The sequence below is a fragment of the Ostrea edulis genome, chromosome 9, assembly GCF_947568905.1.
Source record: "Ostrea edulis chromosome 9, xbOstEdul1.1, whole genome shotgun sequence".
NCBI lineage: Eukaryota > Metazoa > Mollusca > Bivalvia > Ostreida > Ostreidae > Ostrea > Ostrea edulis.
In genome coordinates this window covers 30,802,282-30,827,492 of record NC_079172.1, presented here as the reverse complement: position 1 = coordinate 30,827,492, position 25,211 = coordinate 30,802,282, and the positions used below count along the sequence as shown (strand labels likewise).

The 25,211-nt window shown below is 34.9% G+C and overlaps 1 long non-coding RNA gene across 10 annotated transcripts in view; it reads right to left on the bottom strand.

Moving 5' to 3' along the window:
• The window catches only part of LOC125657643 (uncharacterized), a 53,735-nt gene that overhangs the window by 3,072 nt on the left and 25,452 nt on the right, over positions 1-25,211 (bottom strand). For 2 of the 10 annotated variants that reach the window (XR_008798767.1, XR_008798770.1), the window contains exons 4-7: positions 17,324-17,478; positions 10,607-11,043; positions 7,265-7,369; positions 2,076-2,177 (exon numbers count right to left, since the gene is read on the bottom strand). This is a non-coding gene — a long non-coding RNA (uncharacterized LOC125657643). Of the gene's footprint in view, positions 1-2,075; positions 2,178-7,227; positions 7,370-8,838; positions 9,047-10,606; positions 11,044-17,323; positions 17,479-25,211 lie in introns of all 10 variants that reach the window. The other 8 variants (XR_008798774.1, XR_008798771.1, XR_008798776.1 and 5 more) reach the window with 8 other exon arrangements.

Sequence of the window (25,211 nt, the reverse complement as noted above, 5' to 3'; positions counted from 1 at the left end):
TAAATCATTAATCTGCAGAAAAGATAAATATTCCAAATCACCATCTTATTCAAAGTGACAGCCTAAGCTACAAAATTATGATGGAGCATTACTGCCCATGACACTATGCATACAACAAGTTGGGAATATACCATAAATTGAGCACATGTGATATCGAGGAAAATGTAGATTTTTCTTCAAAACGAAATTGAAAATGTTGGTGCTTTAATTCTGTGGTGTATTTACATTAACTCCCTAAAAGTGAAAAAGTTGGTGTCTATTTTTTTTTTAAACATTTTCTTCATTCGCAAAAAAGAAAAGAAAAAGAAAATAAAAAAGGCCCATGGGCCACATCGCTCACCTGAGTCACATTAAAAAGATTTTTCCTAATATAAATTTGCATGAAAAACTTTGATCCCTATTGTGGCCCCAACCTACTCCCAGGGGCTATGATTTATATAAACTTGAATCTGCACTATGTCAGGAAGCTTTCATGTAAATTAATGTAAACATTTCTGGCGCAGTGATTTTTCGGAAGATTTTTAATGATTTTCCCTATATATTTGTATGTAAAATTTTTATCCTCTACTGTGGCCCCCATCTTACCCCCTAGGGTAGTTTACTCAGGTTATGTAAACTTTTTTTTAAGCAGATTTATGGGATCCTGATCAAGGCAAAATAACACTTGATTGGGGTAAATGATCTCAATCAGGGTGGATTCTCACAAGAGTACATACATGTACCACAGATTGGATATCATATACACTGTACAAATAAATTCTTTCAACATAAAATTTGCAAATTCTTTCCCATATCAATGTTAGTTTGATATAAATCAAGTGTTTACTATTTTAAAGTACTCGGGAGGAAATGAAATGAAAATTGAAAGAATGTGATTTTCTGTACAAATTCAGAGTTCATTCATTTATGAAATTTAACCCAGGATAATCTACCTCAATCTGCATATTCTACCATAATCGCAACATAATTCCCCAATTTGATAAACACTGATATTGTTTATCTAATACAATGCATTTCCAGGTGCAAACATTTCAATTTTGATAGCAACAAGGACATGATTCATTCTACAACTAATTCTGCATCTACCTTGCTTTCCATTACTTAAGTCATTCCTTAAGATCAACATTTTAAAAACAAAACATTTTTTGTACATTTTTCATCAGCTGAGTGAGTTTACACATTAATTCAGAACAGCATCTACGCAGAACACATCAGTCTTTTGCTCTGAGCTTGCCAGTTTTGCCATAATTACTGTCTATTTGGTGAAACAGAATCAAGATAGATTTTAGTTTCTCTCTCTCTGATTTTTGCATTTACTCTGTTTCACATCTCCTTCTCTAAACATTGAGATAATTCATGACTGAAAGCCTGCCTGCAAAGACATTGTGTTGATGACAAAAACCACTATCCTCCACGGAGCGCTGATGTATGTTTACTTTTCAAATAAAATACCTTTGTTGTTGTCTAGTTTTTCTAAAGGCCAAAATTGGAACGTATATTAAATCTTTTCACAAAATCTTAAACTACAATAACATTGTTATCTTGGCCACATTGTAGATCCCTTGCTCTGGTCAATTAACCATGGACAGCTCAGTCCCAAAATAAAAACACACAAAGAAGCCCGGCGTTTTACAAGTGACGTCAATTGCTTTATTTGCAAGGCTATATCTACTAAAATGAATACAATAGGCTTTTTTTCTCACAGTCTCCGACAAAAAGAAAAAAAGAAAGATCTTGCAGCTCTACTTTGATTAACACACACCTTCCGTTTTTGTGATCATTCCTTCTCAAAAATAAATAACCTACATATCCGTGGATCAAGGCATCATTCAAAAATTGCCTCCTCAGCTGATTTCTCCAAGGAGGAGAAATGAATTACATTACCTGTGAAATATAAACGAAGTAATTCTAACGGAACCTGGTCACAATAATTCAGTCTAGATCTGACGGATTGTTTGGAATAACCTTTCAAGTGAGACTATTTACCCCAATCATCAGCCGCATGCAGTATGTAATGAATTATACATCTACTGCCAGTTTCCAAAAATTCTCAACAAAAGAGGTAGACAAATTACCTTTGTTCATTTTGTGTTCTAGAATATCGATCTCCTCTTATTGACCTCCAGACTAAGCCTGATAGTCATAAGATGTATGAACCTTGAAATGGCAGAGGGCACCTGCAAATATCACCATGAATACAAACATTTAAAAAAAATATCTAATGTGGTTTGAAGCCCAAATTAAAACTGATTTACTTTAGCGACTTTCCTATCTTCCACCATATTGTAAACAGAAATATCAATAATGCATAAAATTCTGGCAGCATCTTAAGGTGTAATGTGTTTTGCATAAAAAAATACTTCAATTTGTTTACAACATAAAATCTCTCCTTTTTTTAACCCAATAATGTCTGCACTTAAGTATCTGTCCTTGGTGTTTGGTATGTGAATTCTACCTCTTGAGAAGATCCTCTGTAAAACTATTAGCCCATTGACAAATGACCATGGTTTGAGCAAACTTGATTCTACATTAGATGAGAATGCTTCTATATAAAATGGGTAAATTGTAACCTTGACTCCAAGAGAATTTGAACTTTTCTGCAAGTTATATATTCTATTCCAGTGGTTCTTGTGAAGATTTTTAATACATCCCAACCTCTTTTCACTATTTCCCAATCATCAACTCTTGAAAAAGAGCACGTCCTTCACTTGAACCTCCTTTACCTATACAGATACCCTTGTGTCGTGTTTGATTTGAAATTGGCACAAAAAGATCCAAAGGAGTTGCAAATGTGAAAAGCATGCATACATCGACAACTGGGAATTATGAAAGTTCACACTTGTAGTGGCTGCCATGCTCACTATTAGTACGCACCCAGCACCCAGTCCGTGTGCTAAATGTTCTGAGTTGAAGACATTCAAAGATTTAATGCATTTTCATTACATTATCTTCTCCCCAGGGGCTTGAATTCCTGGTTCAACAGCCACCAGTAAATTTTCACAATTTTGGTGAAGCCTCCATGCTTATCATCACAGATTCAAAAACTACAATACTTATAATCCTGCCAATAAGTCTCAAGGGCCATGGATTTCATGATTCTGGCAAGGGCTTCAAAGCTCAACACAAATATGCACCTAGAAGATTTTAAAACATTTTCACTAAATAAACCTTACAGCCCCACCCAGGAGTCTGAACATGACCAATGGATCATGAATATCACAATTTGAATAGATCAAGACCTTCAAGCTCAATATAACTATCCACCTATTCTTTCCTAAATATTCAGGAATAGAGAAGATTTTAAGGCATTTGTATTTTCACTGTATGCTCTACTCATTGAACCCCTGTCCCAGGAGCCACAATTTTCACCTTTAGTAGAGGGCTCCAGTACACATCTAGTTTGCTTCCAGATGTTCAGGATTTGAACATTTCTAAAATATATTTTCATTACATGCAGTTAGCCCAGCACCTGGGTCTAAAACCCTAAACCAAGGACCATGAATTTCATAATTTTGATAGCTCTCTTGCTCAGTTTAACTATACACCAAGTTTGGTTCCTAGATATTCAGCAGTAGAGATCTTTGGTTAGTTAATACAGTGAACGAGCTTTATAACAAACATGTTTAAAATTAATTCACCCTTATTGGAGAGTGATATCTATTTCGCTATGGAAGAAATACATGTATTATGAAAATTTCACTGGATATAACAAAGTTTGGTTATAAGAAACAGTTACTGTTGTTTTGATTGCCCTGAAGGTTCACTATTACCATGTTATACTGTAAAATGAAGTTTGGTTATAATGAACTATTTTTGGCTGGCCCTGGAGGTTCGCTATAACCGTGTTATACTGTACAATGAAGTTTGGTTATAATGAACTATTTTTGATTGGCCCTGAAGGTTCGCTGTAACCGTGCTTTACTGTGCATTTTTAATACAGGATCTATATTAATAGCCCAAATGGGTCAGTTTCATAATTTTGGCCAAGGCTTTCATACTTAGTACTACTACAGTCTTTATACCAGATGACTAGGAGTGCGTTTTCCAAAAGAACTTACGACCAACTTTTCATACTTGAATTTTCTCATTTATTGTAAGATCATTCACAAAACACACTTTGAATTACCCCCCTTTTCGAAAATTGTGAATTTTACAAGATCATTCCGATTTTCATTTAAAAAAAATAATTCGATGGAATTTTTATATATATCTTTTACAATAATCTTTAAAATATATGCAAAATATAAAATAAATAATAATAACATGCTTAAACATAACTGTATAATAAGAATTTGGGAAAATTTTAAGGATTTGGGGTGGAAATTAGTACTCAAAACAGGGTAGTCCAGATACTAAATGAAGCACTCTCAAAAACCTGTCAATGAATTTTTTTGCAAACACTGCAATTAAAAGCTATTCATATACCTAACTTCCTGTAAAAATATAAAGGGGTGAAGCTAATCTTGATTTTGAGGTAGGCATCCTTGAAGTTATACATTGATATGTTCACTTGGGGTTAGGCTTGGCGAGATATTTGTTATTAATAACTTTCAAGCTTATATTCTTTTCATGTACAACTACTGTTAAAAGTAATGAGGGAGAGGATAGTCTCAATTTATTTGCACTACATTTTTTTTTACAATGCTCACTGTCAAAGATCGGGGGTGGGTGGGGGTGGGGTGGTGGTAGTGTTAATTCTTTGTGCCTGATTTGGAATACATTGTTAGAAACTATACTATATTTGTTTTGAACCTATTGAAATATTTAGAATTTTCATGATTTTGGAACAAAAATTGAGTTAATGAAAACAAATTAAGATTTTAATCTTTTTAAAATATACATGTATTATCATAGAAGACTTTGGACAAAACGCTTAGCTCTACAATTCGTCTTCCTTCAAACCACGGGGTTAGATCTAGTTAACGTCAATATAAGCTAGACTACTTCTTTTACAAGATCAACAGTACTTCCGCGGCCAGGGTAGCTAGTGTCGCTTATGACTCGGATCGTCTCCATCCTATTTTTCAAGGAATTTATGTGTCACACACGTTGTGACTTTGCACTTTTTTCTTTTTCACACGTCTGCTTCTTGCATACTTTCCGACGTGTATCATATTTATTACATTAGTTACCATTTTCACAGCAGTGTTTCGTAAAGTTAGTAAAAATAATTTGTAATATAAAATAGTTTGAGAAATAAAGCGTACTTAGATTTACATGAAAATGCTTGGGAAATTTAAACATTCCTAGCATGGACTTTAAGATTTGACAAAAAGTATCGATCTTCAGCATTTGGGGGGTAGGGATGGATATTTTTCGCAAACAATCATCGATTATAAAAGCACCAGAATAGTTCGTACATTTCCCAAGCAAGATTTGGTAGAAATGTGTGTCCATGCAGTTCTAGTTTCACAAAACTATAGTAAATATCAACAAACCATCATCATCTTACACTTGCATCGAGTCATTGTGTCTAGATTTAAATTGCATGTACATGTAGGAGCGATTTCGGTGACTAATAGGCTATATACTATCAAAATTACTGTGGCGCATACTGTATACATAATATATATACAATGTATATGAAAAGGGAGACTTGTAATCAATATGAAATAGAAACAAAAGGCCCATGGGCCACATCGCTCACCTGAGTCACCTTGGTCCATATCAGAAGACTTTCCATATATATTTGCATGTAAAACCGTAGTCCCTATTATGGCCCCAACCTACCCCTGGTTTTTGCAAACTTGAATCTACACTATGTCAGAAAGCTTTCATGAAAATGTGAACTTCTTTGGCCCAATGGTTCTTGAGAAAAAGATTTTTAAAGATTTTTCCTATATATTTGTATGTAAAACTTTGATCCCCCCTTGTGGCCCCATCCTACCCCCAGGGGCCATGATTTGAACAAACTTGAATCTGCACTATGTCAGAGAGCTTTCATGTAAATATCAGCTTTTCTGGTTCAGTGGTTCTTGAGAAGAAGATTTTTAAAGATTTTCTCTATATATTTGTATGTAAAACTTTGATCCCCTATTGTGGCCCCATCCGACCCCCGGGGGCCAGGATTTTAACAATTTAGAATCTGCACTATATCAGGAAGCTTTCATATAAATATTAGCTTTTCTGGCTCAGTGGTTCTTGAGAAGAAGATTTTTCCTATATATTTGTATGTAAAACTTTGATCCCCTATTGTGGCCCCATCCGACCCCCGGGAGTCAGGATTTTAACAATTTAGAATCTGCACTACCTAATAAAGCTTATCTATAAATTTCATCTTTTCTGGCCTAGTGGTTCTTGAGAAGAAGATTTTTTAATGACCCTACTCTATTTTTACCTTTTCTTGATTATCTCCCCTTGGAAGGTGGCCTGGCCCTTTATTAAAACAATTTAGAATTCCCTTTACCTAAGGATGCTTTGAGCCAACTTTGGTTGAAATTGGCCCAGTGGTTTTTGAGAAGAAGTCAAAAATGTTAAAAGTTTACAGACGGACGGACGCCGGAATACGGGTGATCAGAAAAGCTCACTTGAGCTTTTAGCTCAGGTGAGCTAATAAAAATTATCATTTGACAAGAATTCAATCAACAGATTTACACGACACTTGGCAGCGGTAGCATTACGACAAAATATGATGACATTTTCCCCGCGATACGTTGTGACGTACTTTTTTGTGACATCATATAGTGTGTCTGTAGAGCATTGTGATTTTTCTTGGGAAGCTTCAACTACGCTGCGTCCAGTTCTAAATTTATAATAAATTCTCAATCATCACGTGATCATTGTCCCGCATATCCTTAAATCAAAGTTATTGCTTATTTGATAGCATTATTACGTCATGAATAAGACTTTCCCCCACCTTTTTTCAAAAAGAGCTTAATAACTGTTGAATTTCATCCAGATTATTGCCTAGGAAAAGGTGTGCCCATCTGTCGAGCAAAATGAAATCAATATATATTGTTTATTAACAGACGATAAAAAATGTATTTGAATATTAATTTGCTCGACGCATGGGCTGCATGTTTTCTAAATGGAACCCCCCCAAAATTTTTGAATTTTTTCATTGACTTTGGTATTTTTGGCAATTTTATGCCAACTTCACGCTCTTGTCATTATAGCACAAAGTAATTTTGGATCATATCAAATATAGTTTATTGGAATGGAAGATTTCGGGACTCCTACTGAAATCATCAATTTTCTGGGCCAGATGACTGCATGTAGAAACTGTACCTGCTTCTTTTACAACCTTTAAAGGTTTTCATCTTACCCCTAGGGCCTCAAAAGGCAGGGACCACCAAATTCAATTTTTGTTCCCTCTTGCCCCAAAACATGTTCTGCAGCAATTTTTAGTGAAAAACTGACCATGCAATTTCTGAAAGAGAAGTGAAAACTTTTTCAAAAGATGACAAGCAAGGAGAGCATTGGATCACCTGTGTGACTCAGATGACCTATATATAAAATACCTGTCTATTGTTTACTAAGGAATTGTTCCCACTCTGACCAGCTCTTGGGGAGAAGTCCTGTTCTCCAGTTTTATTAAAATAGATACACAAAAAGAATTTAATTTACATCAATGCTACCACAACAGGTTTTCACAAAACTATTTCTATTAAAATTTATGGTCTGACTCTATTCTCATGACTAATTGGTAAATATAATTCATCATTCATATAATCAATTTTAGTTGATTGCACAATATTAAGATATGGATTGGCAAACACAGGCAGTAAATATTTTAAATACAGGAGGTACTCATGGATAATTTACTCTAACGAATCCAATTTTCCATACCAAAAACTAAATCAGCAATCCAGTTACAGTGGACTAGTGGCTGAGCTTTGGGAAGTCTTTGAGATACTACCGTATATACCCGCCTGTAAGTCGGATTTTTGGGAGTTAAAAATTGGTCTAACTCTACATCCGACTTATAGGCGAGTCCTACAAAGATTAGCATTTTTCTGGACAGCGTAAAATATAGTATTTTTCAAACAACTTCGTACTCCAATGATCACTGTGATTAACATTGACTGGACAGTATTATATTATTCATGTATTCTAGGATTATATACATAAAGTACAAGTATTTACATATTTTAAATGATTTTATATTATTGAAATTGTTTTGTTGAGAAAATGAATAAATATCAGCACATTTCACAAAAATATTATTTGAAACAGAGTTGAAAACGTTAGAGCATTGATTTGAAATTGTCAACCGATTCTTGAAAAAAAGTTATACCGACTTATAAGCGGGTCAATGGCAAATCCCTCCAAAATGACCTACAAAATATACAACCGACTTACAGGCGAACCGACCTATAGGCGAGTATATACGGTATTATTGATTGGGGTGTTGGACAAGAAGAATATGACTATAGGGCTATACATCAATTAAGGTGCATAATTAAATGATTGAACTCCCCCCCACCCCTTTTTGATGTCACAAATTTTATACCCATAGTTATGCAGGCAGCTGGCTAATATTATCCTACAAAACCTGCAATGTTAAAAACAGGTTATATACAGAATTATATTGTGCAGTGCTGGTATATATATATAATCTGATCTGAACAATCTACTCACAACACATTTATAAGAAATGACATGAAGTTACAGCATTAATTAGTCTTATCAATAACAGCCCAAAAGAAGACAAAAAACCACTAAGGAATAGAATCAGATTGTATTTCTTCTTCCCCAGAATCTAGTAAGCCTCCAATCAGAATTTTTTAACAGCAGCTTGATCTGAGCATGAGACTCCATAGGGAAAAAGTTCAAAGTTCAGCTGTTTATCACCCCCCAATAACTGGCCTTTGTAACTGGTTATTGGTGTGTAATTACATTTCACTAAGCTCTATCTTCTTCCTGTTAAAGACCCATAATTGAATATCACCACATAGACACACTCTCTTCCAGGACTTGATTTCATCAGGAGTTGGTTTGGGTCAGTTTGCAGAACTGGTTAATCTTGTTGGAGGATGTTTCTTTACATCTGTTCACCATTCCAAACCTTAATTAACAGGGTGGGAACATGCTTAGGATTGCCAATCTAAATCAAGATTTCAGTTCATTAGCATGGCCATCATACATTTCTCTTTACAAAGTAACATAATTTAGCCAGCTATAAAGTCAATTTCTGTTTTTAGTTTTGCCATGAATTTTTTGCCCTGACTAGGCAGTCACATTTTCCTCTGTTTTGAGTTTTGAGAGAATTTTTTCCCCATTATAATAATAAAAAAAAAAAAAAAAAAAAAAAAAGCGATAGCGCACTTGAGAAATTTGGATACATGTGTATAAATGCTTCTATGACATATCATTCTTCTTATTTTCCTCTTAAAAATTGCACTGTAAATTACAGAAAACCATTATCAACAGTTAATAGACTTGGCTGGGAAGATTTTTAAGTGCAGAACTGCAACACTTCTCCTGTTTCAGTAATGAAATATGGCATGTCCAAAATCTTTATTGACCATGACAAAGTTGTTGTCTGCCAAAATGTGATATATTTACCACCGGAATACATTGACAAGACCTAATGAAATGGAGTAGAACCAATTCTTAACGTCTCCAGTTAATGGCAAGGACAGTAATTGAGTTCCAGAAGACATCTCATTCTACACGGTCCATTTGGTAATCCTCAAGTAATGCAGAAAATGACAAGAGCTATATTTCTGACAAATGCTATTGATTCTTTAAGATGATTTGTAAGTAACAGATGAATAAAAAGCTTGTGTGGCCCCCACAAAAAGAGTATTGCACTTTTCAAGCTGAGGGGACATTCACCCCCTTTCCAAATTGGCTAATTTTTCTTTTATTTCATCCCCAAACTAACATCATTATTAGCCAACTTTGAATTCTTTTCTACATGTATAACTTAAACTAATTTTCACTTAAAATACACAAAAATTAAAGAAAAAATAAAAATAAAAAAAAAGACCCTTCTGAAACTAAATGTTTTTCCATTACAGCAAAAATGTACATGCCTGTTAAGATCAGACCACCACCTGAATACCGTAATGCTGAACTTTGTAAGCAGTCATGGTCTGGTGATCTAAGATGTATAACCTTCAGCTGGGGTCCATTTGGTGGAAATGGGTCAACTTCAACTTGATTGCCTTTTAACTGCCACCCTTTTCTATGAATGCTCAAGGTCAAATCAAAAGGCCCATTCAAAACATGATGTGACATCACTTATAGAAAGCCCAGCCAGCAGAGAATCAGCCTCAAGAAAAGCAAGTCTAATATTTCAAGAGCACCCTCAAGTTGGTGCCAATATCTAAACCTTATAGAGAAGGACAGCTCAAGGTCATTCCCATTTCTTTGTACATTGCATCTTTAGATTCCTTAATGGCTTAGGATCTGTGTGCATAAGGCATAAGAAATGCATGGGAAATGTCCAGCAGCAAACTAGGTTTGCTGACCCCCCCCCCCCCCCCCCTTCAACTTGTAGATTTTTAGATGCAAAATAAGATACTTAAAATTTTATCAATTTTCAACATCTACAGGCAGATTTGATACGAAATATTGCTTTTTCTGATCTAGTGACATATCCTAGCTCCACTACTGTAAGTCTGCACCCAGAAAATTTCAAAGAAATGAGCATGGTTACCTGATACTTCTTCTGCTAGGTGGGCATGGTTACATGATACTTTTTTCTGTCAGGTGGGTGTGGTTACGTGATACTTTTTCTGCTGGGTTGGCATGGTTACCATACTTTCTTCTGCTGGGTGGGTGTGGTTAAAATACTTTCTTCTGCCATATGGGCATGGCTACATGATACTTTTTCTGCTGGGTTGGCATAGTTACGGTACTTTTTTCTGTCGGGTGGGTGTGGTTACATGATACTCTTTTCTGACAGATGCCTGATAGGCATGGTAACATGTTACTTTTTCTGCTAAGTGGGTGTGGTTAGATGGTACTTTTTTCAGTCGGGTGGGTGTGGTAACACGATACTCTTTTCTGTCGGGTGAACATGCATGGTTACTTGATACTTTCTTCTGTCTGGAATGCAGTCTCCATCATGGGACAATCATGGGACAACTGTAACTATTTTTAAAATAAAGAATTCACATTAAGAGTGTACAGATACCAGATTACAGTAATCAGTGAGTAATTGGAAAGATGCATGACAGTTTTAATGAACCTATAAAAATGTCGTTCCTATGATATAAAATTAGAAACATTTATTGCTCCCTCCTGTTGCTATTGTATAATGCAAAACTTAAAATTTTAAAGAAACTTGCAGGTGTTTCATACTCAATTAGTTAATTATAGTTAATTAATCAATAGAGTACTATGGACAGAGAAGACGGTCTGAAATTAAAAAAAATGTACATGCACAATACATATCTCCACAGTTTACGATGAGGATTGACCAAAAAATCCAGTCAATATTTTTAGCATAGTAGTATTAATAATTCACAAGATCCCCACCGCAGTCTCACATCAAGGTAACACCATGAAGTTACACGAAAATTAAACTCTCACGAACAGAGATGTACCATTCAAACTGACTAAACAGTTTATAAACATTTAATGCGATTGGAAAAATTGATACCGGGGAGTAGAAATGACACCAGAAAGCAGTAACCAATGCTGCAGATTTAAGCAACATGCGACAGTTGGAATAAATGGAAGGGCTCAATTTCGTTTTTTTATCACTCCAATCAACCACTCTCATCCCATTTTATCACCCAGTTTATGAACCATGAATAGATATTTCCCCCTCTCATAAAAAGCAAATACTAATTGAAACACAGAACAGTTGTGAGGAATCACAAGGCTTTCATGTATGACAATCAGTTATATATTGGACGCCAGGAGAAAATATAAATAAATGATGAATAATTAAGGTGATTTGCTGAAAGTTAACGGGGGAAAGGAATTCTGTTTACACACGAAAACTCAACACTGATGGAAACATCAAAACCATTTTCTATTTTTTTGAGGGGTGCAAATTTTGAAATCAATAGAACACCTAGTTAGTAAAATAACTTCCACTGAAACGTCCAATATCCAATCCTGATGTGTAGATACCCTACACGAAACCATTATCTATTCACAAACCACCCTTATTGATGTGTACGTACAGCGAAATTTGGCTTGGTTCAATGATGGAGAAAATCTGTGTATAATGTAAATTATTGGAAATCAAACCAAGACGGTTAAACTGCAAACATTCCACACCATCTCCAGATGCAGGGACATTAAAAAACGTCCAAAACCTTTCATTAACGGTAAAATCGTGTCCAATAGCAAAACTTCATCATACTCCGTCAACTCAACACTCCGTGTACTTTACCACAGCTGATAAATTGTAGATTATATCGTGTCTCATCAGTTGTATACATACAAAGGGTACAAGGGCCACGAAGCTTACCTGTGCCCAGCCCCTACTTTTATCAACGACAACAAAACAAAATCTCAAATGTTTGGACTTGAATTGTTGAAGTCAAAGTATTGCATATGTATGACAAAACATGATTGATTGAATATTGTTTAATGTCCCTCTCGAGTATCTTTCACTCATATGGAGAAATCAACATTGCCAGTGAAGGGCTGTAAAATTTAAGTAAATGCACGGCACTTAAGCCCTTTGAACAGAGAGGAATCTTTATTGTGCCTCACCTGCTGTGACACGGTGCCTCAGTTTTTGTGGTCTCATCTGAAGGACAGCACCATTTAGTCACCTCTTATGACAAGCAAGGGATACTGAGGATCTATTCTAACCCAGATCCCCACGAGAGCAATACATGAAGTATAATACTTGTATAGTATTTACTAAACAGACTGCCTTGTTCTTGAGAGAGGTATACAGTTCATTTATTCTTTTTTCCAAAAACTCGGCAACACCACAGTGGCCTCATCACTAGTTTAAACAAATTTGAATTAGACTAAGCTATTGAGATCAGAATTAGACTAAGCTATTGAGATCAGAATTAGACTAAGCTATTGAGATCGGCGACTTTTGTTTTAATTTGTAGTTCTTAATGTGGTGGAGTGATGTTCATATCTAAGTTGAGCCATTATTTGTGATAATTGGCCATGTATGCTTGTTTAATATTTTTAGATTCAGCTCAACACTATACTATATGCCTTCTGAATTATACTTATGAAAAAGTGAAAATAATACACCATCGTCAATCTCATAATTCCAGAGGTCACGAGGGATCAGGTGTTTAGGAGGAGTAAGTATTCTATTGGCCATCTATAGCCTGCTGAAACACAGTTCACTCTCGTTACATTTAGTTTAAACTGGTTTTTATACAATAAACAAGAGGCCCATGGGCCACATCGCTCACCTTAGTAACCTTGGCTAATATTAGATTTTTCCTATATATTTGCATGTAAAACTTTGATCCCTATTGTGGCCCCAGCCTACTCCCGGCGACCATGATTTTTACAAAATTGAATCTGCATTGTCATGAAGCTATCATGAAAATGTAAACTTTTCTGGCCCAAAGATTCCTCAGAACAAGATTTTTTATGATTTTCCCTATATATTTGTATGTGAAACTTTGATCCCCTATTGTGGCCCCATCCTACCCCCGAGGGCCCTGATTTTAACAAACTAGAATCTGTACTATGTCAGGAAGCTTTCATGTCAATTTCAGCTCTTCTCGCTCATTGGTTTTTGAGAAGATTTTTAAAGATTTTCTCTATATATTTGTATGTAAAACTTTGATCCCCCCTTGTGGTCCCATTCCACCCCCAGGGACCATGATTTGAAAAAACTTGAATCTGCACTATGTCAGGAAGCTTTCATGTAAATTTCAGCTCTTCTGGACCTGTGGTTCTTGATAAGATTTTTAAATGACCCCACCCTATTTTTGTATTTTTGTGATTATCTCCCATTGGAAGAGGGCATGTCCCTTCATTTGAACAAACTTGAAAGCCCTTCACCCAAGGATGCTTTTGGACAAGTTTGGTTATAATTGGTCCAGTGGTTCTGGAGAAGAAGTCGAAAATGTTAAAAGTTTACAGACGGACAGACAGACAGACGATGGACAACAGGCAATCAGAAAAGCTCACTTGAGCTTTCAGCTCTGGTGAGCTAAAAAGGCAACACAGGCCAATTCTAATCAGTGTGGGAAATAGAATCTACCATTACAAACCAATTGCCCATTGGGTAATGAAGGTATATTTTGTTAATAATTTTTTATTAAGGCAAAGTTAAATAAGTTTAAAACTAAGTCTCTTTGATAAATGCACTTTTTATGAAATTAATATTTTTGGATTTTTACTAAGTGAAATGAAATACACAGAAAATTAGTAATTCACGTTGAGGGAAATACAATGAATGCATTTTTCTATTTGTTCAAAGGAAATGTGTATTGATTGTGTATTTGTATTATTTCAGGTCGGCCATTGCCTTTAATATCCAAATTAAATCTATAAAACGTGTGTGTTTCTACTTGGTTACGTTAAGAACAAGAGGCCCATGGGCCACATCGCTTACCTGAATCATGTTGGCCCTGCCATTGTTCAGTTGTTGTGATTTTTAAAAGTTATTTCTTATGGATCTTTATCCCTTGAATTTTTTTTTACCCCATATTACGGCCCCAACCTAGCTTCAAAGTATCACAACATAACTGAAAATGAATTCACATAACACAGAGATGCCTCAACACCAATATGACTAACATGATCTTGTTGTTATGGAGAAGACCAAGGTCATAAGGTCATTGATTATGGTATGAAGACCTTGTCATCAGAATCTATATATAGAATTTGAAAGCTCAATCTTACATAATTCAGGAGAATGATATCAAACAGGTAATTTTTTTAATATTAAAAGTAGGTTAAACTTCCAGGTCAAGGTCACAAGGTCAAGCTTCACAAACATGCGTGTCTTTCTGCTTGGTTACATTAAGGAAAATTATGAATTAAGATAATTAAATTGGTTTCATTTAGAGGAAATAATGAATTAAGATAATAAATTGGCTAAATAAATTGGTTGCAAATACAGGCTGAGTCATTGGGCTAGTGGTTTATTAAGAATGACAGTGGCCCCAGACTAATCTTCAGGGTCTTGGTTACTAACTTGAATCTATACAGACTTGAACATTTTACAGCCTTGTTGTTATGAATCACTGTTCAAACCAATTTTTCTATGTACAGTAAAACACATTCACAGTGAAGTGTTGGGGACAAACAATTGTGCTTAATTATAAATGTAATTCATAATATCCAATGAGTTCTTAATATGTTTTATAAGTACATGCAGGGAAGGAAATCACTTCCCTGTCTGCATGAATTCATAATAAGCATGTTTGATGTAACCATGTTTGACTGTAATGTACATGTACAACCTTCATTTCTTATATAAATGTATTTGTACCTAGAGTATAACACTATTTCTGGCCGGGCTTGTGTGTATGTTCTCTCTCTCTCTCTCTCTCTCTCTCTCTAAAACAGTTCTGTTGTAAATGGATTTCATTTTTATAACAGTCATCATCATCATCATCATCATCTCTCTCCTTTAAGGTATCATGCAGGTCATTTAAATGCTTCACGGTTATCAGCATTAATGGAAGAGAGAAATGGAAGCCTAATTATCTTGCCATTAAGGTGTGTTTGAATTGGTGGGCTGCTAGCTCTCTTTGCTCTACTCTATGTTCTATTTTGAAAACATATTTAACCATCCAATCATATTTTGTAACAAAAATGGATGATGTTTTTCTTACCTTGGTATCATTTTGAGGGGTTAGTAAAATTTAAAAATATTTTACCATGGGATTTTTAAAATTTTTTGATAACTTAATGATGATAACCAAGCCTTAAACTTTACATAGAAGTCTGGGAGAAGCATATTTTATTCAAATAATTCATAAAATGTGATTAAAAAAAACAAATTAACCAAATTTTTGGGTAAAAAGTTGTAAACTTACTCTTTCTCAAAATATGATTTCAAATCAAGTTTACCAGTTACTGTAATATTTGGAAAATCTTGGTTTTTTCCCTCTTATTTTCCCAAGGGCAGGAAAAGGGAAAGAAAATTTTCAAGGGAGAAAAACTCACACATATTTTTAATCTTTAACGAATCTAATGAAATTTTGTTCAATTCACTTTTGTAATCATATATATATATATATATATATATATATATATATATATATATATATATATATATTGTGTGTGTTCATTGACCATTCCAATTTTGGCAACCTGTCCATATCAAACTCCAGGCCCTACAGCAATGGGACTTAATAAAGTCATGACCCCTCACATCAATACTTGACAGAAACATGCATACAAAATTTCCTCTTCACTTGTTTTTCATTCTCTCTACATGCAACAACTATATCTCCAAAAGTCAATCACTCATTATCTTCTTCCATAATGGAATATTCTTGTTATAAATAATTTCAAATGTATCAGTGTTGATCAGGTTTCTCTTTGAATTCCCGATTTTCCCCACAGAATACTCCTGTACATCAACCACTACAGGAAAACCTCTGAAGGCATTTCTAATTATTATTCATCACATGATGCATAATTAATATTGGCTCTTAAGTGCTTTATAATGATGGAATATTTTATAATCTCCTTGTACTCCTCTCCATCAATGTTTCATACATTCCCTCTATCACCATCACATGGAATTCCATGTATCAAATTCTTTTTATCGTTAATTCTAATAATGAACTTTTTCTCTTTTAACTTTCCTATACTGTGGAATATTTTGATCTTAGGAGGAAAAATCATTTGATGACATAAAACTGCTGAACACACACACACATTTTCAAAAGTAGTAACAGCCCTAGAATATCAAAGATTGCTTGCACGTTGCAGGAGGGAATTACTGAGTGCAAAAGCCCTAATTCCCTTTATCCAAGATATCGACACACTTTTTGATAATACATGTAAACAGTCGTCATCAGAAAGTCATATAAACAGTGGAGATTTTACCTTTCCTCACCACTATCACAACAGCAGATGGTTATATAGTTGTCCCATCAACACAAAGCCCCGTTCCCACCCTTCTGTTTAAAGACCCTCACTATTAGACCCTACCACCACAATTTTCTGGTATTTGATGAGCTTGATGACTTAAGATCATCAAAAGAAAATTGATTAGCTTGTTTTACATTTGAGTGATAATGTTGGTTTAGCTCTAACTGATAAGGACAGACAAGAGACCACCAGTTGGAAAATAATGCAGCTTTAACTTGTTAAACCACCACAGCGTGGTCAAGGGATGTCAAGGTCAGTTAAAACAATAAAGGAACGGGAAATTCGACCACCAAGCGGCTACATAAATTGCTTTCTCCGAGTAAACATGGCAAATCTTTGAGTAAACAGTGAAGGAAGTTTATAAGTTTACCTACGGACCAATCACTTCTGCTGAGTTCTCTCATTACTGTCATCCATCAACCATTGTCAGACTCCTGATTGTTTAACCTCCTCTCAGCTTCAAGGAGACGGCCATCTCTACATCCCCTCCGTTTCAATTTGTGCACCAATTCTTTGCCTTTCTCTCTGTTGAATGTGAGTGGAAGTCATTTTAAGATCACAGTCAAATTAGCATCATCCTGTTTTGAATTACACTTGAAACAGCTGCAAAAATAGACATCTCAAATGCACGATAATCTAATGTAAAACTCTGCAATAGTTCAGCTTGCAAGTTCGTAACTAAGAAATGATTTTTATCAAGTGCACTGGAAAGAATAGATTTTTAATTACTTTGAATGTTTTGCGGATATGTGTTCACTCCTCTGTATTACGTTGCATAAACATCACTGAAGACATGTCAGATTTCATAGGGGCTCAATTTTCGTGGCCTACATGGGTAATCCTTTCCCCAAAACTTTCAAACCACAACAAAATTAACAATCACTGTTTCAATGTACAGAAACCAATATGTCCATGAAATTACATCCCAACAAAAATGTAAAATCTCCACAATCCACGAAAATTACATCCCAACGAAACTGTAAAATCTCCACAATCCACGAAAATTACACCCCAACGAAACTGTAAAATCTCCACAATCCACGAAAATTAGCCCCCACAAACTTAAGTGATTCCACATTGGTTAATTTTAATTTAACAATATTTTTATCCAATTCTGAATGGAATTGAACAGCAGAATAAACCTATTTGTTAGCCCTCTCCCTAAAGTAGTTAATTTTAACCGACAGTTAACTTGCCACTCTTATATTTATGTAACATTTAAGTAGACATTAACTGTCAGTTAAACTTAACTCACTTCTAAGTAACTGGGTCATGTAGAAATAAACTTAGCCTGTCCTAATGGGACCAAAATACCCCTGTAGACCTGCAAGGCTTATTCCAACTGAGGTATAATTCATTTAAATGTGTTATGGAAATCGAGAAAGTTGTTTAACAAGCTTCATCATACAGAGTGTGTCTTTGGTTATATGATGCAGAATGCACACTTTACAATAGGCCCATAAGCCACAAGGGTTTGTGATTCACATTGTTGTTTCGATATTTGCAGATTGTACAGAAATATTATGAAGCAAGGTCAAAAGTTTTGTTACCAAAAGAAAGATCTGGTTACAAGGAATACACATGTGAAATATGAAAGCCCTATCACCATCCATTCAAAAATTATGACAAAGGTCAAACCAGACTAAAAACTATATCCCTCAAATTAAAACAGTCTCTGAGAAAAATGTGCTTAAGGACAAAGTGAAATCAACCTCCCCCCACCTTTGTGTGCAGGGTTGAGGGATTATGAACTCCATCAATTATATGAATTGTTACTGCATTAGATGAGGAGGACAGTCTCCCATTATATACACAGGAAAAAAAGACCTCCTGTATTCTAATTGAGCATTTGAAGAACCATATACTGTTAGCACAGAGATAACTTCCAGTCCATACAGCAGTGCTACACATACAGCTACTACAGAGTCAATGTAAGGTTTATGTACCACAGACCCCTTATTCATAAGAAGCACCGATCAATAAGACCAGCACCATAGGTCATACTGACACCAAAGACCACAAAGCATCAACAACTTAACCTACTTACATTTCATTGGTTAACGGAGGATGGAAATTATCAACGAAAAAGGAAAAATAAACGCTCAGGACCTGTTAGGAGTGTGTGTTTAAAGGTACAGAATAGAAGATCTGTTGATTTATTCATTGTACACTTCCTTAAGGCCACTGATAAAATATGTTGTGTTTCCGCTAACCCGACCGACCCTAAATTATAGCCCCGACCCTAGAAATTTTTTCCGCTAATTTGAAAAAAAATAATCGTCATTTTTCCAGAAAAAATATATTCCCGGTTCTTGGTTTTCTTTTTAGTTAGACATTGAGGTGAAGTCATTCAAACGCTTTAACGATGTACAAAAGTGCATGGTATTGTGTCAAGCGTTTAAACAACTTTGATAATGTTTGTAACTAACAGCATGGCATGATGGTTGACCTAGTACTGTACCTTCATGCTTGCCTCACACAACGGTGCTTTGACAATTGAAGTTAACAGATGGCCGAAAGACTTTGCCAAGTGTCATGTTTCCATAGAAGACTTTCTTTTGTTAAAATTGCCAACTCCTATGGTGTTTTTATGGAGGTCATGATGCAGAGTGACAGACATTATATAGTGCACTTGAATGTCCAGTCTATCAAATTTGTATGCACATCCATGGTTTCTGCTGCAGTTCTAACTGAATGCACTATGAAAAAGGCCACAAATAAAGCAGTGAACGCATCCGAGTTGTTGATGGCTGTTGAGAGCCGAGGGGAAAAAAAATGTGCAGACTTTTTTTTTAAATAAAAATTTATGTCCGGTAAAAAGTTTTAGCTGGAAGAGAGTTGGATCCCATTAGGATAAGTGGGATCTGCCCAGACTGTCTTCCTACCCTTGTTCCATTTAGATTGTGAAAGTACATTCAGAAATGAATTAATAAACTTAAAATATGTTAATGATGTTGATATTTTGGTGTTGATTTAATATTTTTTTTCAAAATCATCATATTATTTTCCTGTCAAACATATCCAATAGTAGTATTCCCATGACAACCAATCTAAATGTAGAAACAATATAGCTGGTACTTGTATAGCATAGGGGCATAAAGGAGTTAACTTTAATTTGTGTTTTATGCTATATGTTTCATTGAAAAATATTGTTTCTTCTAAAACATCTGGAAATAATCCTCAGCCAATAACAGGTGAAATGCTAAGATTGAAAGTTTACTTGTAATGCAATTTAAGCAAAATTTTATATTGAAAGTATAACATTCAATAGATCATTGAACTTGTTAAGAGTTTACAATGTTTTCGCATACTTTGAAAAAATAAAATTTAAAAAAAAAAAAATTTATTTCCTACCTACCTACCCTATTTTTTTCTGGAACGTTAGCGGAAACTCAACAATTTTTGTCGTTGGCCTAATTAACAGTATGAAAATAATCTATACAGTATCAAATTTCATTTGAATTTACAAAATCTTTCTCACTTCCATTTCATTTTTTTTTTTCATTTGTCAATTACCACTGAAAACTGACACAACATATTGGAACACTATCTCCTATCAACTATAGGAAATGTGTCCCAAACTAGTAAAAACACATAATGGTTTTTAGATAGTGGCACAAGTGGCCTAAAATTAAACAGCAATAAATCCCCAGACACTAAAGGGGGCAATGGAGCGAAAATAATTGCAGCATTTAAATGTGTCCCCTTCTTTATGACATGCACAATACCTATATTGATTCTGGAGTTTTAAAAGAACTCCTATTTTCACCATTCAGCTGCTCAACCATTGCCATCTGTGTTAGAATTTGGAGCAAACTATAACATAGTAATAGCAGCAACTCCCATCTTTATCAACTGTTCATTGATTGGTTTCTTCCTCAGAAACTAGGCTACCTATATACAGATGGAATAAATAGACTTCCCAGTTGTTTACAACAAGAGCTACTGCCCCCCCCCCCCCCCCCCCCCCCAAAAAAAAACAAAGCATATCCATGCACAGAAAAATCAAGAGAAAACCTTATAATTATCAAAATCCCAATTTTAATAATTTTTTCCAAGACAATATAATGCTGTACATAAAAAGCATTCAGAGACTATGACACTGCAGATTCATTTCTAAAATGAATGTGAATTTTTGGTTAAAAATCTGATTATAAGGCTCCCATGTTATGAAGATATAAAATGGTTTGGGGTATGAAGTTTACCCATGTTCATAAACCCACTGCAGTTTATGAAGCGTGGAGGACTCCATAGAGTTGCACATACCTGATAATATATATTGCAATAATAAACTTTGTTTTTATGACAAGTTGAATCAATTTGCAAACCAACCCACTCTACATCAGCCCAGTTTTGATATTCAATATGACTTTTCATTCAATCAAAATCCTAGTAAAAGCACTAATAGCTGTTTACAGAAGTTAGGAACTTTCATTTGGAACATCCTATCTCTACACAGGAATCACATCCCTCTATAGTCAAGTGCTGCATCACACTGGCAGGTGTCTGGAATAGCAAAATATCATCCTCATTCCATTACAACATTTCAACAAAATAAGGTCAACTTGACACATGCAGTTCCTGTTATCAATAGATTACAACCTTCATCTTTCTTCTCTCTCTACTGCCTGGATTTTGCTAACAATAAATAACAATTGATAACTAATGCATTACATAGCAAAACATAAGGAATCTTTCTTCAGAATGATCAATTCTCCCCCCATCTCATTAGATGTTGACAAGGGAGTTAATCATGACATACCATTCAGGAATCAAAGCCATTCCTTATCAATAAGACATCGAGGCATCAGCTTTGTAACACTGTTTACTCGCATTTTAGAAGTGTTTTCAAAACAGTCTAGCAGTATCATAAAATGTGCTGCAGAATTTGGTAGCATGTCTTCCCTAACATTTTTCATCAAGGCAAGGATATAATTAGTTTGTATGAATTGCTTTAAACATTTGTCTATTTATATCAGATTAACATTGGAGATAAACCACATTTTTCATAAGAATCTAAATCTTCATTGATAAGCCATTGACATTAAATGCTTTCCAAAACTATTCGCTCGACAGTTGTAAAAGAAAGTTGGCATGAATCTAGCTTATTCTTTACAACAACAAAAAAAAAATCCAATTAGAATTTATCAACAAGTCCTCTTCATCTTTGCTTTCCCACTGGCTGAACTATCAGGCTGGCTTTATATAAATTTCTTATCTGTTAATTTCAAAATGCATGCAAAACTTGCAACAGATCCAGATGGGGAAGAAAAAAGACCACTATTACAAGGACTGATATTTAACACTTGCTGATCTAGAATGTTTCTTAGTAAATAGTTTTCACACAGTGTTCATCCTTGACATCCAGCAGAACAAAATGGGGGTGAAAAATCAATGCCACAGTAATCGCCTGAAGAGCTAAGGATTCCAGAGAGAGAGAGAGAGCTTCATTTCTAAAATGCCCCCCAGAATATTAGATGAATTTGGATTTCATTCAATAAAGCAATGTGTTGTTATTGACCAAGCTGCTCCAGTTTTTGTTTCATCTCTGGCCAATGATAATCAATAAGTGCATATTTTTAATTCAATTTTATTTGACAATATACTAGTATGCTCTCTCTCATTTGCTCAATAAAACTGATGACATTTTACTTTCTTCATTTCCTGGTAAATATACTGCTTAAAGGCTGCACTTGTAGGAGTTTTCTGCTTTGTTAGCAGATGATTAAACATGTTGGTGAGGGGTTATGATCACAATTAAAAGCAATTGACTGGATGAAGTGCATGGAAGCAGAGCAGTAAAACATGACAACCACAGCACCACTAGTGGAACACATTGTAAACAAAACACCATTCCGCCCCCCTCCATCTCATCCAATGAGAAGCACTAACACACCATACTTCATGGAATCTTGGTCAATGAATTCACTTATAAATAGCCATTGTATTGTTAGAGCCTGTTTTTTTTTATCTTGGTAAATCTTGGGTTGTAAACAAGGTAAATGTGGATATTTATGTTATAGTTTACCTTTGACACCAGTGTATGGGGGCACGGATTCATGCCGGCTTGATAAATGGGCCCCTTTCTGGTACATAATTTTCACCCATGTATTAATTTTAGCAGTTGGTCACCCTCATTATGGTATTAAATGAAAAGTGTTTTGTTTATTTCATTCACTTATACATCCCCTGCATAGCTAGAGTTCATGGAAATGACAAGTATATGTAGATTTTCAATTTGGCAATAGTTATAAATATTTCTACGGTTTACGTTACCCATTTACACTTCAAACTTCTTGATCAGCAAATAATTTCACTAAGTTCACAGTAAATGAAAAAAAAAAAAAACCCACTACATCACATGGCTGTGGAGAGTTATACGCTATTGAAATTTTCTATTACTGTAAATGTATTACATTTGGCTGTGTATTCTATTTAGCGACTTTGGCGGAATGCAGCTTCCGTTAAATCAAGTAAATCGCTAAATGCCATCCGTAAATCTAGATGTTTAAAGTAATTCAGGAATGCGCTAAATCAAATCTACGCTAACTTGTTGAAAAAAACGATTTCCGCCAAATATCATACACGCCAAATATGATACGTTTACAGTATTCAGAAATAAACAGATGACCAACAACACATCATGTTTATGGTAGATTATATATATGTAAATTTATTTGTGCATTAAAATTCTTGTGTCATGTGTTGGTGATCCGTTTATTTCTTGAAGTTTATAACTTTAGACCCAGACCTTATTGAATACCATGTGGCATATATTCCACTCATGAGAATCTCCTGAAAATCTTAAAGGAATTTATTGGTTTCAAGTTTTAATGTTGATTTCTCTTATATTATGTAAATTTAAACCCAGGTGTAAAAACTCATTTCATACAACAATAAAAAAAATGATCAACTGTACAAGCACACATACAGGCTAATAAATGTACTTCATATTCCGAGGCCTGTTATGTGCTGATCAGAGTGTTTAGAATACATTCCCACAGGCTCTTTGCTATTATCCTTTTAAAAAAACCACAAGATGTTTTCTAAATAGTTCTACGCTTGAATATGCATATTGGTTATTGTGAAAACCCATCAAATATGGAGGAGCACATGCTAATATTGTGAAAAAACATCATGGAACTCACTCCAATTTAGGGTATTTAAAAAAACCTCACGAATATGCCAATTTCAAAGAAAGCCACTGGAATTCCAAACCATTACAAATATTCGTAGATAGAATACAGAATACCAAAATGAGATCTAGTTTTTCTTGAAAATCACAATGAAATCAACATTCAAAGTTGTGATTTTGACATACCAAATGATTTGTTTCTTTTAAAACGCATTAAGTCATTTTAAGTAGTAAATTTCATTTCTTGAAACACACGAGATGATAATGAACTGCAACGCTTCACTCCAGCAAACATCACGAAGCATGTTTAGAGTTGCAGTTCATACCCTCATGTATTTTCAAAAATAAAAGTCATTCTTAATTTACATTCTACTTTCATTTCTGTAAGAATATCCTGACCATTAAATTATAGACGTGCTAATATTTATCAAGATTCGTATACGCATTGTTCACTGACTGCATCGCATTCATGACCTTGAAATGGCTAACTGATTACATACAAACATTGGAAATGTTAAAATGTTGGTATGTTTTTACATTTCTGAGAGAATTTTTCATTCATATTGAGATGGCACCGAGCTGTAAGTGTGGTACATATATGTACTACATATTTTGATTTATGCATGGCCTTCAGGGCTATAGCAGTGACTTTTTTTTAAAATCGTACACCTGCCATAATTTGGAACTCAATTTTTATGGTCTCATTCAAAGACACTTGACTCTTACTCTTTAATTGTGAACATTTAGTCAAGGAGTAGACACAACCTATTATTTCGTCTTAGGTTTGACATTGGGTCTTTGAACCCACGACCTCCTACATAACTCCTAATGCATCAGGCCTCCAGTATTAGGTAATGAAGATTCTGTTTGATGCACCCCAAGGAGTAGTAAAAATCCTTTGTAGAGGTGGGTATGGTGGGAGGGGATGGGGGTGTGTGTGTGTTATAGTTTGCAACTCCTCAGGGACAACTGAATTGTTTTGTGGAGAGACAACTAAATCTGGCACTGTACACAGAATGTGAAGAGTCCACTTGAGTGACTTCACACTTGGTGTGCAGGGATGTTAGAGAAGAAGTATATGAAGGTAAATCCAATCTTATCTGCAAATTACATGAGCAAATAA